At 36.3% G+C, this 19,504-nt stretch overlaps 1 protein-coding gene across 3 annotated transcripts in view; it reads left to right on the top strand.

The window, feature by feature from the left end:
• The window catches only part of PPP2R5E (protein phosphatase 2 regulatory subunit B'epsilon), a 75,296-nt gene that overhangs the window by 3,967 nt on the left and 51,825 nt on the right, over positions 1 to 19,504 (top strand). The window lies entirely within an intron of this gene.

Here is a 19,504-nt window from a genome sequence, read left to right as displayed (position 1 = left end):
GGTAAATTGACTTGTGAGCAGAGGGAAACTGGTTTTTAGGATCTTTCCTTGTTGTGCACGAGTGTGCAACCTGTGACACTGGTGCCAAATACAGCCCGCAGGCATATTTTGAATGCCCTACAGCAAGGCATTAGTGGGGAGATGGGACCCCTTCTCATAGCATTTGTGAATGGGTAGCTCCCAGCCCTTGGCTTCTGCTGGGTTTTGAAATCAAAAGGTCCCATGAGCTGCAGCCTCTCCAGTGGAAAGATGCTGCCAATCAGGTCTTAGGCAAGACACTACTGTTCTGAGAGCCTGCGTATCCCAGCTCCGGTTGAGTTTCTGCTGGCAGATTTAACCTCTAATTTGGGAAAAAAAAAAAAAAAATTGTGATCCAGCATACTACTTTTGAAAGGATGCCAATATCTCTGTAATATCTTGAATGCTTCCCCTAAATCCCAATTGTCAGTGAATTTCAGTACAAATCCAGGGGCCAACAGCACCTCTCAGAATTATGTCCGTCTGGTGAGGAAGACGGAATCGCCTTCCATAAGTGTTTCTTTTACACTGAATTCTCAAATGGTTTATTTAGTTCTGTGATTTTTTTTTTCATTGCCATTCTTTTTTTTTTTCTGTTATAAGTAGTGAAACTAAGCATGGTTGGTGCTGATGATTCTGGAAAATAGCAGGATTAATAGGTTTAATATTATATCTGTCTCACTTTTGCTTTGTGGGCAAGTATATTTCCCTCCTCTACCTGTTTGACAAAGTTGTTAATCAGAGTATTGAAATATGTAATAAATGTGTAATTGCACTTTGTCTTAGTTCTTAACCCCACTTCTTCATAAGAAGAGAGAACTTGCAAAAACCCCTCCAAACCAACCCCCCAGAAAAAGCCTACACCTTAATGTGTGTCTTTGAATTGAATTAAAATTAGGATTGTGGGATTAATTCTAGTTGTTGTTAAAAAAACTTGGGGCTTCTTTCTGTGGGATACCAATGGCCATAGTGGGTCAAAAGAGAGGTCCATCTCGCCCCACTGAATTGTGCCTGACAGTGACTGGCTTGGAAGCATCGAGGAGAGTAGAAGAGCGGGAGGCCTGGAGTGATGCTGTACCAGAATGCTCCACCCCTTCAGCATTTCTCAATTTAGGGTCTCTTAGTGCCAGTGGATTTGACTTTGTAGTCTGCAATGAGTATTATTTTATTAATTTTTCCTGGTTTTGTGACTATGATAAAGAGCCAAATGCTCCTTTAAAATAATGTTAAAGCTCAGTTTTATACTTCTGCAGGTCATTTTTGATATGCAGTGCATTTCCTTTGAAAATACTAGTTGCTACACTTCAGAAGGTGAATGGAGTTTATCCTTTGGCTTAAATGGCTAGATTATTGCAAAACATTGAGATTTGCATTTGTATAAATGAAGAAATTTGATGTTACAATTACTTCATTCTATTGTGTAGTCCTATTCAGGGAATAAACTAGGCATGTGCACAAGCATAAGAAAAACGTTGCCTTTGTCTGAGGACCTGGCCTTGCAGAAACATAGGCATATGCAGGTGCTTAATTTGACTACTGCAGCTAGTCCCATGGATTGAGATATAAAACTATAATAAGATAAAACAAACAGATGGGGAGCAGAGAGTGTTGGTGAGACATTTATGATTAGTGTCATAATGAGTTACAGTGGTCCAGCTTCAAATTAAGAATCTGATCCTGTGAGGTAGTTTTCCCTCTTTGACTTAATGTGGATTCCCAGAGGCACAGGGATCTACCTGTGCAGATTAATTGGCGGGATTTGGGCCCAACTATCTACCCGAAACAGCAGTGGTATTGGTCCCTGCTGAAGGGACACTAGCAGTTAAAAATCATGCCACTGTTCAGAAATGTTCTTGATCTATGTTAATATTTATAACATTACGGATTGTTAAAGCTGAAACATGTGAGGAAACTCTTTTCTCTTGGTTTTTTCCATACTTTTCTTGGCCAATTGCTTGAAAGTCCTGATTTTTTAAGCTCTTAGGTTTACACTTATCTTCAAACGAGTGACTAGTCCTATTACTTCAGTTCTGTAACCATGACTTCTAATTTTATCCTTATAGTTTGGGTCTTTCAAACCAAAACAGAAGAGATTTCAGCAAAATAGCTTTTTAAGTCTCAGAATAATGAAATCAGTTTGGAGATCTATAGTTGCTAATTTTAAATAAACTTCTTGTTTTGGGTAAATTTCAAGTTTAATTAAACCTCTTCAGAAATATTTCAGTACAGGAAATTTTTAGAGGACAAACCTTGAATTCAACCTTAAACATTTCATATTTGTGATGGAGGGGCTTTGCTGACAAAAACATATGTGCTATGCTCTTTGTTGTTGTTGTTGTTACACCTATATTGCATCTTGACATTTGCAGGCTGCCTGCTCTGAAACAGCACTTTTATGGACTTCAGTATCTTCTTTGATTACAAAAATCATGTATGCAGAAAACTAGATAAATGCTTAGTCCATTCTTTGTAAGTTTTTGTACTATGCCTGTCACCATAATGATTTGAGCACCTTCCAGTAGTGTATTAAGTGACGTGACTACACATCTGTCACATCTTATCTTCTCTCATTCCTTTCCCTAGGGGCAGAGTCATATATAGTGAAATGGCTTGTTTTGGTAGTGTTTTAATGCAGTCTGTTGCTTTCTGTGAACATACATGCCTGTATTGCAAAAACAGATAGATAAGTCAGTGTTGTTGTTGTTCATTTGGTAATAAAAATGTTTCGGGAAAGAAAAATAAAAGAGACAGTATGTTTTGATGCTATGTACAAGTCTGAAAGATAACCTGCTATTTAGGAAGTGTAGTAAGAACTGGAATTTTCAGTATTGCTTATTCTAGGGAAAAAAAGTATAGACAAATGAAGTTGTTACTGTTAGGGTTTGGGTTTTGTTGTTGTTGTTGTTTTTTAATTAACAGAAGTGTGTGTATTGTATCTTTTTGTAAACAAATATTTAATGTATTTAGAAAAAAAGATGTGCCTTCTGAGGCTCTGTTGGGCTGAGTTTAGGCTTTCAAAAGCCACAAGCCAAAAAGGTGCTGTTTACTTACAGTAAAGACTTAACTTTTCTGATAATTTAATTATATTTTTATATCTTACATTGTGGCTAAATCTAATTTGGAGTTATCTTTTTGAATATGACTAATGTCCAATATAACACTTTTAAACCAGCCTTTTCTCCTTTGTTTCAAGTGTAGAGGAATGGGACAAGACTTGCATGTGGGAATTGTGATACAATTGTCCTGCATTTTCAATATGTGTACTCTTTCAGTCTCACATGCATTTTTAAATGTTGGCATGCTCTCGCCTGGTGTATCTTGCAGTGCATTATGGCTTTTGATTTTGGCTTTACTTTTCAAGAGGCTATTGGTATCAGCAAGGCTGGCAGGTCCCCTATATAACTGGTTTGTGGTGGAGCAGTCTTGGTGAAGGGCCCTTTTCTGGGAATGAGTACTTCCACTCAAAGTCAAACCCAGCCCGAGTTTGTTATCCAAGTTTGTGGGCATGCCTCAAATCATGCTTGTTCTGTACAGGAAGATAGTATTGTGTGCGCACTGGGTAGGTGTATTATTTATCGGAGGGTTATTTTACTTCCATTTTGTATAGATACTCTTTTTACTTAGAGGTCTCTAGAGGTCGATTGATAGGAGTGCGACGTTAGAAAGCAATGGGTTGGAAAAAAGTAAATTGTAGTACTGGACACGTGAAAACACATCAGTTTTGATACGACCTGTAAAAGGGGAAGGAGGAGTTCATTTGTCTTTCTGTTAGTATCTGTAATCATAGGTGAGTGTCCAGAAGATGAAGACATACATATAGATGACTAAAAAGGTCATATGCTCTATGAATATGTGTTTAACATCTTGAGAAATAGGAAGAGAACTTCCATGTAAACCACAGTATTCTTCCCATCCCCCTTGCCCACATTAAAAATACATGTTAGGTAAAGCAAAACATCCAAAAGTAAGACTGTTAAATCCATGTATCCCATTTTTGTAATTTCAAGGGGTGACTGTTTTTTTTCCTATCATTTGCCCATATTTTTCAATGATCTAATATAGTGTAGTTTGCTTTCAGGTTTTCCAAAGCTGTTGTATATTTTTATTGAAAACAGCTCAAAGTATGATTCTTATTTTTAGATAACTTTTCTTCCTTAAAATAGGCAGTCAGAACAGAAGTTCTCTGTCAACAATACCAATTGCTTTGCTACCTCAATATTATGAAATTTATTGAGCTTCTAATACATTTATCAGATAGTTTCCATGGCATTAAAGAATTGCTGTAGTGGCAACAAAAGAGCATTGCATGGTTGGAAAGGGAAAATCTTTTTACCTGCTGTTTGCTTTTGATCATTATATTATTTCCCTATAGTTGAGATTTTATTATAAGCTTTTCTTATGAATCATATCTATAGGTCAAATGCTGAAGTTCCTAAATAGTAAAAAATCCTACCAACTCTAAAAGACTTTTGACTGAGAACTGCAAGATGTACGTGCACCTTCTTTTTCAAATACAGTTACTTTTGGATTTTTTAAGATCTTCTTAAAAAAGTCTGGGTTTTTCAGACTTGCAGATACCACCTTCAGAATTGTACATATGAGAAATAGTTATGATTTGAGTTGTAGAAGACGAAAGATAGACCTTCTATTTTTCTTTTGACTTCCTTGGGGGTTTGCTGCTTGTCTTTTCTGCGCTATTGTCCATTTGTGAAATTTGGAATGCTTTACAGTTATCAATAGACTGTTAATAATATACCTAAGCTAAATACTTTCTTCTAATTTGTAAACAGGAATTTAGGATCATAGTGATTATGACTTTTCAAAATACAAATTTGCTTTGTTTCCTTAATTGGAAGTAGATCCCAGGACTCCTAATTCATTGTGTGGAAGAAACCCTGGAACTTGGTTTGTGCTGTGCATGATCAATGGTGAATCAAGCATCAATCCTGGAACTACTTCTAGGAATTTTGTGCCCATTCTGGTTGAGATAAATCTGGACATAAAGGGCAATCTCTGTGTAAGATTTCGGAATAGGACTACAATCCCAAAAGGGAGAAGGACTTAGCCTATTTTTTATTTTTTCTTAAGATGTATGGGGTTCTTGTCATATGTAACTAATGTCTTCACTTGTTCTCTTGGCAGTTGTTTTTTGAATATAGACTTTCTTTTTAATTTTTGCAACATCTGGTGGTCATATAATAATTTTTTCCAATAATCTTAAAGGTTTCTGGATGTTTCTAAAAAATATTTGTTTGATAGTGTTTAGAAAGGGCAATATACTAATTACATTGTCTTCTTGAATTTTTCTCTGCTTGTTACTGTCTCCCACATTTGGAATGTAGTTTTGTAGAGGTACATTTCTAGGGAATGGGCATGTGTAGAAATGCTAACTTGAAGTTAAGATCACAGTAAAAGAATATCTCCTTATCTTAACGGTGTATTACTGAAATGCAGTTGGTGAGAAGTTCTGTCAGCTTAGCCCTGATCTTCTAATGTTTCCATTCAGTTCTCTTTATTTATTTCTAAGTCTTTAGGACTGTTAATTTTCCTGTAGCTGTGGTGGTGTTTTTTGTTTGTTGGGAGTGGTTTGTTTTGCTTTACTTTTTAACCTGAAGCTTTCAGGTTTACTTCTGCAATTTCTCAGTCTACCTTCTGGAAACGTTAAGTGTTGATCATTTCCACCTTTTCTATTCCTTTTAAATTTTTTAAAATTATTTTTATTTTATTTATTTTTAAAGTGAAGTAACTTTCAATCACTGTGTAAAATAGATTCAATCTTGTGAAGAGTACAGAAATACAAAATCTTGATAATTTTCTGCAGGAACGTTTAGACTTTACCATCATCAGAAACTTCTGGTTTCAGTCTGTATTTGTACAGTATGTCTCTATAATATGTTTCCCAGTATTATTTATTTCTGTAATAATATTACAATTTTCTGTGTCCAAGTGTGACCCTACAGCTCTGTAATAGAAACTCCTGTTTCTGTAATAAGTACCTCCTTTATATTCCTTTCCCAAAGTACCTTTGACAAATACAAGTTCTGGTTTAGCCATGCAATTATTTCTATATAGTATACATGATTGTTGAAATATAGTGCTGCCTTTATAATTGGTTATGATATGGAGCTTTATTGTTGTGAAAGGTACATTTTCCGTATCTCTGGAATTATGTGTGTATTTATAAAATCTGTGTTTGCACATATTAAATGCGTATAATATACATCTGTGTATAAAAGATAAATTATATATGTATTTAATGTCATATATAAAGTTTAGGTTTTGAGCTTATTTAATTTTCTGTTCTGTTTTTAAAATTCAGTACTTAGAATGGGATACTACGTCTTTCATTGGTAAAGCTTTACGGTAAGGCAGCAGTCCCTCCGCATTCAGCCGTTGTAAGCTACTGCCTTCCTGAGAAAAGAGCACTTTCATTTATGCTTTCTGGGGAGTGGGAGGAGGACAGAAAACTATTTTTAGATTCAGGGTAACTTCCTTTCACCTACATTTTTTTCATTCAAGTTATTACTGTTTCTTTGGCTCAATCAGGCAAAAATCTTTAGAAGTAACAGACGAGAGGACTCGCTGAGTTCAGTGAGTTTTGGTAGGATTGGGCATTTATGAATTAGTGGTGGGGCCATGTAATCTTGGTAACTGTCTAATTCAGAAATATCAGCAAATGAGCACATGTTACTTCCTAAAAGGTTAAGGAAAATGTTAGAAAAAATACCAGAGTCATCTTTCAGAAGGATATTGCAGGCCTTTATCTTAGTTTGAAACCTAGCTGGTTCTAAGTGTCAGTCTTTGTGGCGGGTGCAGTTACATGAGGTTTTTTTCTGGTGGCCAAGCTTCTTCGAGAAATTCCCAAGCATACACCACAGTGTACTGCCTCTCATCTGTGCTGAGGCAAGTGTCTGTAGGGCCACAGTGTAAACCAGATTGTTAAAAACATTTCACCTTCCCCTTTTGATTTTTTTTAAACCTTCATATTTTTAGTGATGTGCTTGATCCTGTGTCCTCTCAAACAGTTAATTCAGCAGAAATGAAATTGTGGTGAACTTTTACATAGTGTTGGTAGCTTCTGTACGTGTGGTTTTCTGCTTAAAAAAAAAAAAAAAGTCAGAAAAATTGCTGCAGTTACAGTCTGAGGTTCTTCATCAAGCATTTTCAAAAGATAAGGGAGCTGTCCAAAGAACCAGAGTAAAATACTTTTGTGCCCTTAGTTGTTGCACTTGATTGAAAAAATTGTCTCTTTTGAACAAAGTCGTGAACTCAAGCTGTAGGGGAATCAGTTTTGATCAGGAGTAATAATGATTTATAGTAATGGAAGGTTTTTCACCAGTAGGTTTTTCCAATCGATAGTGACATGCATATAATTTTAAAAATGTATGTATACTTAGATTTGTTTAATATAACAGTGTATTTTTTCAGTCTCGTGTAGATTGTTGCTTTTTCAAGTCACAGTATATCTGATATTAACTCTCTTATATTAAGCTGGATTGCTTGAAAACAAAGTATGTAATATAATTTTATTTTAAAACACTTTTAACATTTTATGATGTTTTTATTAATACATTTTAACTAAAAAGATAATTATTTTGCATTTATGCCCTTTATTAATTTTTACCACTATTTTTTCCCTTCCAATCTGTATGACAGGTTCTTAACTGTGGTATTTTCATTGCATGTAAAGTGCACAGTCCTTCCGCTAGCACCTTCAAGAGTCTGGGGCAGAGAAGGAACAAAATATAACAGAGTCGATGTACCTGGTTAAATTGGCAGAAGGCGAGAAGGTGAAAGGGACCCTTTCTGGGTAGCTTCCTAAAAGAAAAAATAGAATAGCAGATTGCTTTAAAGTCTGTTGAACATCATTGCTAGCTCTTGTGTAACAGTAGCTTCTTGTGGTCCCTGATCCGAAGAGCTTGTACTAGTAACTTAATGTTGGACTTCAGAACTGACCAAGTTATGAGAGAGGTGGAGGCAAACAGTTTGTTATTCTGATTATAAAAGTTTGTGCATAATGACTTTCTTTTTCGAAGATTTTTATGAATTTAAAAAGATGTATCTGTTGCAAAACTTCAGTTCCAGACTTAGTCTTCCTTACTTGATGGGTATTTTGCAGAAGCGAAAGTAAATCATCAGTGGTATCTCAGGGATGATGAATAAATGCAGATAACTGTGTACCTACTGGTAAAAGTATTAATTTTAGGACTTGACCCCTCAGTTGGAGATAGTGGTTAAGTACTGAGATACAGTAATTTTTATTCAGAAAAATCAGATACCTTCATGAAGAATCAGGTTAAACTGAAATTGTATGTTTTCTGGAGAAGTAATTTACTGTCAGATTTTGATTAAAACAATGAAGTAAATGTAACTTGCATAGTTATCCATTTTGTGCTTTTCATAGTGAATAGTGGCTAGGTATAAATGCAGTTTGTGTAACAGGAGGGAAGCGTTTCTTTAGGTATTCTTTTATCATAAGGTTAAGAAGATCTGTCATTAGAGTTGTTATTTTTAATGGGTTTCTAACTCTCTTTGAGGAGCATCAGAAAAAAGTGTCATTAAGAAGAAATGTGGTTTGTGTTGGATATGGTCTATAGCTTTCTATGGGATTCCTGGAAGATTTTCAGGAAATTTTAGGGGTACATTGTGTGAAATCTCTTACTTTTTCACCATGCTTGTGATATCTACCTGATCTGAGCTGGCCTTTTGTTGTTGGGGATTTCTGTGCCTCTTTGCAGTATCATGAGTTTAATTAGGTATTATCGTGACTTCTTGGCTTTTTTGTGTATGCTTGTACCAAATTTGGATTGTCTAATTTTAAAACACAGGTGGCAGTGGATTTGTTGCTTTCAAGGTTTTGAATATATTGTCATTGTCAACATATGGATTATGTTGTAAAGGAAGACTACTGCAAGTCAGAAACTGAGGAAAGGATGATTCCAGATTTGAGAGGAATTAAATATTCTGATTTTTCTTTTATGTTACCCAGTAGGATGTAATGTGAATGATAAACTTCCATTAATTTTCTTTGCAAGTTCAGCTCATGTGCTCTCCGTTTTCACATTCCAACAGCAGGGCACAGATGTTATATACAGACTGGTTTTAAATAAGAAAATTTATGTGTGAGTGTTTTCTGACAAGTTTTGAACAGTTAACCTTGTGTCTTTATAGAGAATGTATTTTCCCCTGTATGTGGAAACAAAGGTGCAAAAGATGGTGATTACAGCTGAGACAGTACTTGAATCACTGTAGAGAACAGAAGTTATTTGTTGCATATCGCCGGTGTTACTAAGGGAGAATAAATTTGGCAGCTTGTTGTCTTTGGTGTTCTTAAATAACATTTTTGGGATAGCTTTTTGAAGAAGTTGAGGTGGTACTGTGTTACTAGTCATCTTGGTCCTCCTTCACTGTCCCTTTATTCCACCCAGCCTATACTTCTCCTTTCTTCTTCTTTGCTTGTTCTTTATCACTGCCTTTCTTACTCCTACTTTCTACTTCCTATAGCCTCTGACGGATACAATTCACTTACTTTTCCACAAGAGGGTGATAAAACTCACTCATACATGTAAAAACAAGCACTCCAGGTGCAGTGGGTTGCAGAGGTTATTGAAAATCTCAATATAATAAAATTATCTATATTTATAAAGAAAAAAAATTGTTCATCTTCTTAAGCTCCATCAGTGTGTTACAGCGGTGATTTGTCTGCACTTCTGGAGACAAGACTAGACCTGTCAGGATGGAGATCCACCCTGTGAAGAGCATGCCAGCCCCATCCTGCCTCTGTTGCAGTAATCAGACCTCACTGCAAGGCAGTCTTCCCTTTCTGTTATTCATGCAATAATTTTCCTTGTCCTTTCTCTATGCATTCTCTTGATTTTTATTTTTATTTTCTTTTTTCCTCCTCTTGCTTATTATTAGAAGAAATGAAACCTCCTTCCCCACCAATGCTAAGAAAGTGCGGTGGTTGAAATTTCTACTCATCTTTAAAAAGTGCAAAAAGGGTGAAAAGGCAAGGCAAAGAGAGAGAAAAAACCAGCCCCGGCTGTGATTTGCCTCTAATAGAGGATTTTAGTAGAAATCTGTATCTGCTTTTGGCAAAACCTAGACTTAACAGGTATTTTTTTCAAGATTAAAAGCCACTCTAGTTTCTCTTTTTAGGACTAGAAAGGATGGTGGAGAGAAGTGGTTATTAATCCTTCTGAGAAGATTAGGTAGCTCCAGAATTGTCTGTTTTAAGTGATTGAGATTGTGGCTAATGTTCTGGCACCTGGGTTTGGCTCTTGGAAAAGCAGTGCAATTGTCTTGGGGTATGTTGGGTGGTAAAGGTGGGGGAGCAGAAATGTAGATGTAGAGGAAGAGACAGCATATCAAGGTGGTTGTTAGCCTATATTTTGGATGCCATAAACTCAAAGCAAAAAAAAAAAAAAAAAGCGTTCGTTGCTGTAAACTACTTTAGAATATCACCTGAGCTGCCAGATTAAATCTCGCTAGCCACAAATAAAAAGAACTGCAGTGAATACCTTAGTGTTAAGAAAGGAGCAAATGGGATCTATACTGTGGGTTAGGCATGAGCTAAGCAGTGAAAAGGCTCCTGGAAAAATTCTAGACACTTTATTGTGATGAGTCAAAAGGAGTACTGGCAAGAGAGGAGAAAGGAACAAAATGCTTGAGGTTACGTTTACCCCATCCTTCCATTAACTGTGAAATTTCAGGTCACGGAGTGAAATTTCTCACTCTTCCTTAATTTCAGTAAAAACAAATAAATGCCCCAAATAATAAATAAAAAAGATGCAGTCTTTTAAGAAAAAGACAACTACAGACTCAGTGATCTCAATATTTTGTCTCCTCCTAATAGTAGGAAATTCCAAAGGCAGCAGAAATGTGTTGAATTTCCCAGGATGTCTGTTCCTCTTCCTGTTCTTTCAGTGTCCTGTTGTCCCTAAACTAATGCACACGATCAACAAACAGCATTTGGAGCACCTTGCTGCTTGGGCAAGAAGGGCCAAGTTTAAGGTTTTGTTCAGGTATCTCTAAATCTCAAGTGGGACAGATTCTTCCAGCTAACACACTTGAGGGGAACATCCCCACCCCAAAGCAGCCCTTCCACAAAAGCAAAAATAACCCCCACAAAACACAAGTCATTCTTAGCATTTCTGCATATGCTTCTGGGCTGGTTCTGAGAGAGTGTAAGGGAATTGGAGAGATTCTAATTGATACTAGCAATGTAAAAGTATTTTTCTTGAATTTTTCAGGATATTCTCCTAATGAAAGAATGCCATAATATCTAGAAACAGAAATGGCTAGAAGCAAGTTTTGAATTATCTCTAAGCAAGTTTCTTTTATTTCCTGCTTGGCAAGGAACAGTCATTCCTGTTGCAGAAACTTTCTTAATCAAGGATTTTGCAGAGAGGAGGATTGACCTTCAGAATAGATTCTGAGGTGACCTCATTTGACATGAGTGCATCGTTGGTCTCCCCTTGTTTTGCAGAGTTGATCCTAGCATGAACAGGCGTTGCATCGCAGCAAAAATTCATTTGAGAGCCAACATCTTCAAAGTTATTTCAGTTGTGGTGAAATGTGCCAAAACTTCATGGTCAATAAAAAGCAAATGGTTTGCAAATGAACATATTTTCATGTTTATTTGGTTTTGTATAAGTATTATACTTCTGGATTAAAAACTTCTGATATTTCAGATATAAGGGAAAGCTCTACAACAGTATATCATATACAATAATAAAGCAGAAATTTTTCATTACAGTTGGTCTTTTTACATAAAGCATTCAGTACTTGGTAATATTTTTGTCCATGTACTTTTAAATGTTTTGAGCAACAGGACCTATCTTGTGTGCAGAGCTGCAGCAAAGATAGTTGAATAGAGTGCCCATCTGCATGTGCTTCATTTCGGGAGAGGAGTCAAATGGGTGAAAGGGAAGTAATTCAGCCTTACCCCCATTCCTAGACTCAGTGGCTAGGTAGACAGTGCCTCCCCCTCTTTTGAGCTCATGCTGCATTTGTGGTTAATGCAGTTTTTCTGCATTGTTGTTTCCCAGGTTTCTTGTCCATATTGAGTATCTATATTTGGGATTGTTTTTCCCAGATGTATTGGTTGGTGTTTTTTCCAAAATGAATTTCACTTTATTTTCTGGCCATGTAAGGAATTTGCTTAGGTTCCTTTGTATTATTTCTGACTTTGCTGCTACTCAAAGTTCCCTATTTAATATCCTCAGAAGATGTTATCTGTATGCTATTTTAATCATATAGATCATTAAGGAAGTTATTAATGTCTGGACTAAATTGATTCTTGTATCTCACTGGCATTTCTTTCCAGTTGGATACTTTGAGATTTTTATCCTTTTATTTCTAGACTTTTCGGCAGTACTGTGTGTCTCAGCCTCTCCTATCAAAAAAAAAAATTTGAATCAGTTTTAAACATAGGACTTTCAGGGAAAACAAAGTGTGATTCATGCTGGCATAGAATAAACTTGGTAAATCCAATCACAATCGAAATTGAAGCTGTATTATAATAATTGCTTATATATCTTCACATTGGTTTCAATATGCTGTCTTTATACTTTACTTTCTACAGTAGTAGTTCTTAAATGATAAATTATTAAGTAAATATTTTCCTAGTGGAATGTGCTTTCTATTTTTGTATATCATCTTGAGAACAGAATGTGATTCCTTTCTGTAGGGTCAGCTATTTGAAATACTTGCCTGTGTTTGTTCTAACTGCATAATCTATAATCCTCAATATGTCTTTAATCACTTTATCTCTTACAGAACTACATCTTTGGAATAGGGGAGAATATAGGGTGATAGATAGAATTTAAGGGTATAAAGTTTGGGAAGATTAACTCCATTTCTGAGGTCAGTATTGATAGATTTTGACAAATACCGGATAGAAGAAATAACTCATTAAGAAAATTAAATAGTACTTACTCATATTTTCATTCCTGCAGAATGAACAAATAATAAGTAACAAAGAAGTTTTACAGTATTTCATATCTGTAAGCATGATAAAATTACGAAGGAATTTACCACCTGGTTAATCTTAAACATCTCCTACGATGTTAAGGGAAAGGAATAGATTTATTTTTTTTTGATTGTTTATGGCTATTGTGTGAAGTCGAATTGAACTTAAAAATGCTTACCTTTCTATGCATGACTAAGGTAGAAGCCAGAGTGCACATTTCTTAGTGTTAACCACTCGAGATTGAATGGCTGCATTAACCTGGAACAAATTTAGCTGTGGGTTCAAGGAGGGGGATGTGTGTGCCTGCACACTTGTGTTTGTAAGTCTGTTCTTGGAAGAATGAGTGTGTCCTGGTATTGGTTAGTAGTGCCTTTGACAATGTACTGTGCTGGTTTTGTTAAGGGTTGCACAGAGAGCTTCTGTTGTGATTGCTTCGTTAGAATAATGGAGGAGAAAAACTTTAGAAAAAATTGCCTGTAGCCTACATGTATTATTAATAGGCAAAATGTGACCTTTCAACAAAATTATTGGTGCTGTTGGGGGTGTCTATTTTGATGGATTTGATAAACTATACATTTTCAAGTAGGAGAATAAAGGAAGAGCAGTCATCAACAATCAGCTATCAAAATTTCAAAGATTTTTTTTTTTTAATTAACCCCAAACAGACTTTATTTAAAACTACTATTTTTGTGTGTACATTTCAGGTAGAGTATTTTATTAGGTGAGTATTGAAATGTTAGATGCAAATACAGTTGAATTTTTTTCCCCCAAGAGTTACTGTTGCTTTCATATGTTTTGGTAACTGATAGCAATTGAAGAAAGGTAAATAAAACAAGTTGTCAAAGGTCAGATTTCTGTGTTTGTCTATTACCAAGGTATTAGGTACCATTTGTCAGGGGAGGATGGATTTCTCATTTCACTTAGTGACAAATAATCTGATTTTACCAGGCTTTGGGTTTGGGGGGTGGGGATAGTGAACATGTTAAATGGCAATCTTGCACAGCATGAATTTTTGTTAATGAAGCCATGCTACATAGCAAACTTGGGTTCAAACACCACCAATACTAATATATTTTAAAGTAGTTGGTGTTAAATATAAACATTCCTGTTTCCATATTTTAGAAGAAGATGAATATCAGCAATGTTAAGTAAACCTGGTGCATCAGTCCTAATGTTTGTTGTTCTTACAAATGATTAGGAATGTGCATAACACTGAAAAACCCACATTCTTATAATGCTAAACAGAATTAATGTGGAGTTTCAGCATTCTACATTTGTATAACTTCTGTGAATCCTGCAAGGAGATGTAAATTGCAGGGAAGCTTGTTTACATGAATAGGGATTTCCTTTATAGAACAAAAAGATACAGTGTAAAGGAGCATGGTGCTTGTTTGCTACTTGCCCTTAAAAATGACTGAATCTAATCCATTCCTTGGAAGGGATGGGAACTGGCTATCAGGGCAGCAAGTGAATCTGAACACTGAAATATCTGTTTTACACCTGCACGTGCTACGGTGATAGCACCTACGTGGCTGGAGGGAGGGCCTGCATTTTATGTTTTCCAGTGAGGAAATAAGTGGGAATTTGCATTTTTTTCCTTTTAGGCAACAAGAAGTTTTCTACCAGCTTCAGTGTTTAAATTCATATTGTGCTTTCTGTGCTGCCACACCATTTTCAGTAAAAGAGCAGTTGCATGGAGACAAAGAGGCTGCTGATTTAAGTCTCAATAGAGGAGTCTGTTAGGCTTCAACTGTGGGAGGATACTAAATGTAGCTAAGAGGTTGGCAGATGCTACCTGGACCAAAACTACTTGAAAATATTAAGCAGCTGCTTAGTACGTTTGCCTAAAAAACATTTAATGACTGGAAGAATTGCTGGGAAAAATATGACAGAGGAGTTTTGGTTTAAAAATGTACTTATTGTCTGGATGTAATTTGCTGTTTGTGTTGAATGTAAAAAAAAAAATAAATTAATTCAGCCACAAATATTTTGCTAGTGTTGATGTGAGGGGAAAAAAATCCAACCCAAGCCCTTCTTTCTCTTCCCACCTGTCTTACAATTTTTTGGTTAATTATGTCAGTTTATGCAACATTTTGGCTTTCCTTTTTAAAGGGAGTAATACTGTTTCTGATTATGTAAGTTAAGCTGAAAGCTGTGGAGTGTTGTCTTCTGAAGTTTTCAGAAAGCTCAGTGTATCTGCTGCTATTAAGGTTTTTCTAAGCTGTAACACTGTGAAAAATTACCTAAAGGATTTGTTTTGCGCTACAAACTGTTGAGAGCGCCATAAGGAGGCCAGAAGCGAGGTGGTGGGACTGGGCCTGAATTTCTACTGGGTGCATGCAGAGCTGTGTGTATGGCTTGAGAGAAGAAGCTTCCTTCATCTGCACCTTCTTCATCCTTGCACTGGCCTCCTCTGCAGCTTGGGTAGTCCTGGGACCTGTCCTGCCTGGTTTCTCACCTTGTTGCCAAGCAGAGTTTAAACCCTCTTTAGCCATATCATATCTGACCTGAGATGTTGTGTGGGATGTACGAAATGAGCTACCCCAGTATTTCTGGTTTGTTTTTTCTTTTGGCGGGTGGAGAGGGTAGATAAAAAAGTTGTGCGAAGCTGTTGCGCTGCATGCCTAAAGGTAGAGAAAAGGCTTAAGGAAGCCATTGCTCAGGACGGGGGTAGTTAACTTCAGCAGGGAGTATGAACTTGTAATTAATTTCTGAGTGCGGTTCCCTTTATGACCTGTTCCATGGGGAGAGTTGATTACAGGATCTCTGTGCTGGGTCATTAAATAGTTAAAATCAATGGAGATATTTATGCTTCAGAAGCTGAGATTTGCACACGTGTGGGTATAAGCGTTTCCAGTAGAACACATTTGATACTTAACCTGGAAAAAAGTCAAAAGAGGTGATAAATGTTCTGTACTTTTGGAATAGTTTTAATTTTGTGTGCCTAAAGCTTCTAGCAGTTGCTGTAGAAACTGGGGGGAAAACCCCAACCTTTTCAGCATGTCCCACCCATACCTCTTCACACAGAGCCACAAAATAATATTCAAGTGAACAAGAATCTCTTGATTGAATCTAAATGGTAAATGCAGTTTTCTATGGCGTAATTATTTCAGAAATGATCGTTTAATTGTAGCCAAATTTAACTAAAACCTAAGAGATTTCTGCAAAATATTTGAAAGAAAAACATACTTTTCTCTTTAAAAGTGAGGCAAAAATATAGCAAGGCTTTTTTCACAGAGTCTGTGTTGATCTATCTCAGCTACTAGTTCTGCTTCTGATAGAAAGGGCTTTTCAGTTTTCTTAAATATGTTCTTGTTTGCTTACTATTTTGTTTGTTACTACACTATACAGTAACATGGCTAAAATTTCTGTACACACAGTTTCATAAATTTCCAATTTTTCTTGTAGAATTTCTAAAAAACTCGTTCTGAAAGAGTGCACTTTTGCCTATGTGAAATGGTTGCTTTAGAACTTCTCTACTGGTTTTTGTGCCCCGGATCAGCCTTTTGCTTTGGCCATGAATACCAGCCCAAATTTGGCAGAGTTCTGAGACAGTGAAAGATTATTTTGTGTGTAACAGCTAGATAAGGTTATCATAATTAAGAATGATCAGGCATTTTAGCCTCTGTTATTAACCAGAGTGTGCATGTGTCATCCTCACAGAGCAAATGAGGATGATTTGTTTCCTCTTAGGTGTGACAGAGGGATCGGTGTTACTTCTGTTGGTGGCACTGGTAAGATGCATCACGGGGTCTGGGCCTTGGCATACTTGAATCGTAGAATCTTAAGGTTGGAAAAGACCTCTAAGATCATCAAGTCCAACTGTCGACCCACACCACCATGTCTACTAAACCATGTCCCGAAGTGCCACATCTACACGTTTTTTGAACACCTCCGGGAATGGTGACTCCACCACCTCTCTGGACAGCCTATTCCGATGCCTGACCACTCTTTTGATGAAGAAATTTTTCCTGATATCTAATCTAAACTTCCCCTGATGCAACTTGAGACCATTTCCTCTTGTCCTTTCACTGGTTACTTGGGAGAAGAGACCAACACCCACCTCACTACAACCTCCTTTGAGGTAGTTCTAGAGAGCTTGAAGAAGCTATAGGAGAAAGAGAGATGTAAACCCATTAAATGATCGAAGATGCAGAGAAAATGTCTTATGCAATGCAATTTAAAACAAACAAAAAATCTGTTTGAATAGTTTATCAAAAAGCTTGAGAGCAGATATGGCCATAGTTTTTTTATGGGGAGAAAATACTGGTCAAATACAAGAAGAATTAGCATTGTTGGCTATAAAGCCAGAAGTTAGGCACGCGTTTCTAATGATGAGGAAAAATATGTGCTGGCAGGAACTATTTGAAGTGATGTTAGATCCTCTGTTTGTGCGCTTCCAAATGAAGAGTCACGACTGTTAGAAAAGTTATATTTTAGTTGAAAACAAGTTACCAGACTTAATTCATGGAGGGTTGCTCCATTAGGAAATCTTAGGGCCTGTTAGATCATCTGCTGTGGTAGCCCCTTCCAGCTTGTATTTTTCTAAATCTGCAGCTGTAAGACCCCAGCCATTTCAGAAGCTTTGAAGGAAAGGCAGTAAGGGATTTGGAAAGAAAAGTGAGGCTTTCTTGAGTTAGATGAGTTGGATATTTCCTTGGAGAAATTAGACACTGTTGTTTTCTGCTCTGTGTATCTTGGGTGATGCTCTGCTAGTTGCTCAGAACTGCTTGCTCTTTTTGCTGCTCAGCCTGAGACACCGGTCATGATTTACAGAATGGATGATGACTCAAAATGCAAGTGAACTTGGTGGGAACTAGTCCTGAATACTACACAGCGCTATGTAAACATTCAGAAAAATCAGGATATCTCAAATTGGGCATTGAAAATTAATGGATGATTTTAATCTGAATCTTTTTATTTCTCAGTGTTCTTTTAAATTGATGTCTTGTGAGTAATACAGCATAAAAATGACAGTCTTTGAAAATGTTATTCTTGTTTGGTTTGAGAAAAACGAGATAAAAATTAAATACAACACTATACAAACTCTTTAAGATTCACTGCTTTTATTACAGCTAAGTAACTGAAAGATTGCTCTAATCTTATTTTAACAGAAACAAATCTGATTGAATTCATTTTGTTTTTCTTTTCGAAAATCACAGACTGTCACAAACATTTTTAAAAGTCTCAATTAAAGGTAATGATGCAGCCTCGTGAAGTTCAGGTATGATCCAGACTGGAGCACTGTCGCTTCATTGGTTCATCTTGAGCGTGAAGTCCTTTCCTTCTCAATCAGATATTTTTTTTAAAAGTGATAAAACTTTAACATTAATTATTCTGTTTTTAAATTCATTATAATAATTTATCATTTCCATTATGCACAATTATTTTTTTCTTCCTAAGAGTAGTGTGCTGTGTTTTTAGTTTTTGGGTTTTTTTAACAGAAATCCAAAGTTCTTTTTTTTTTTTTTTGCTTCACCAGATCTGTTTCTTCTCATTAGCACTTTTTAGCAAGCCTCACCAGCTTCAAGTAGGGCTGTAGATTTAAAACAATTTTAAACTGCGATCCTCCTTAAGCTCTTCTATTTTCTCACTTCCTTCTGCCTGCCCGTAGCGCAGCTATTGCTACATGGCCTTTCTCCTCTCTTTCTTTACTGCTGGGAAGAGTGCTGGTACTACGCACATTTGTGATCTTCATTGTCAACTGAAAACAGTTCAGTGGCAAATGCTTTGTATGTTTGCTTGGTATTCCCTTCCTTGGGTCAAAATGCTGAACAACTTCTCCCAATACTGTGAAGTGGTATTTTACAGAGCCAAAAAGTTACTCTGTGTGGACTTCTGTTACCTTTTTTCCACTAATTTTGTAGTGCAACATACAGTAGTTTACTGTGATGTGTTGCATGTCCTTACACTAACTTTTCTTAGTAGTTTCCCTTCCCATTTCCAAACAAATGTCTTCAAAATAGTCAAGCAGATCATTGAAGGTAGAAGGGAATGGCTGCCTGTACAAAAAGGAGTGAAACCTCAGAGATGCTGATGATGTGATTTAACAAAAAAAAAAAAAAAAGAGGAGGTTTCATGGCTATTTTATACAAACTCCTTAAAACTCACTTTTTGATTTATTTTTTTAAATGAATTTGGGGAAATGAAAAACAATATGCTGATGAATCCAAAATTTGTGGAGATTTGATACATATTTCAATACAGGCAGTGAATTGCTGAAATGAAAGCTCTTCAGCATATCTTGTTGAAAAATGATTATGCTTTCATTCTCTGCAAATAAAGGGTTGTAATTTGAGCCTGCCTTTTTAAAAGAGTTCCCCCAACGTTGTTTCAAGGTAGAGTTTGAAAAAGGAAGTAATTTGTAAAATACTGAAATACAGTTCAGTGTCAAAGCAATCGAAGAATAAAATTACTCAAAATAAATAGTTGCTTTTATTTTGAAAGCGTGTCAAAGTGGAAGAACTTTCTTTACACGTGGTTGCTATTGGCTGCACAAAACCCTTGTTTCTG

Source organism: Balearica regulorum, chromosome 5 (genome assembly GCF_011004875.1).
Source record: "Balearica regulorum gibbericeps isolate bBalReg1 chromosome 5, bBalReg1.pri, whole genome shotgun sequence".
Classification (NCBI taxonomy): Eukaryota; Metazoa; Chordata; class Aves; order Gruiformes; family Gruidae; genus Balearica; species Balearica regulorum.
Note: the sequence above shows the minus strand (reverse complement) of the source record. Positions and strands in the feature narration are given on the sequence as shown.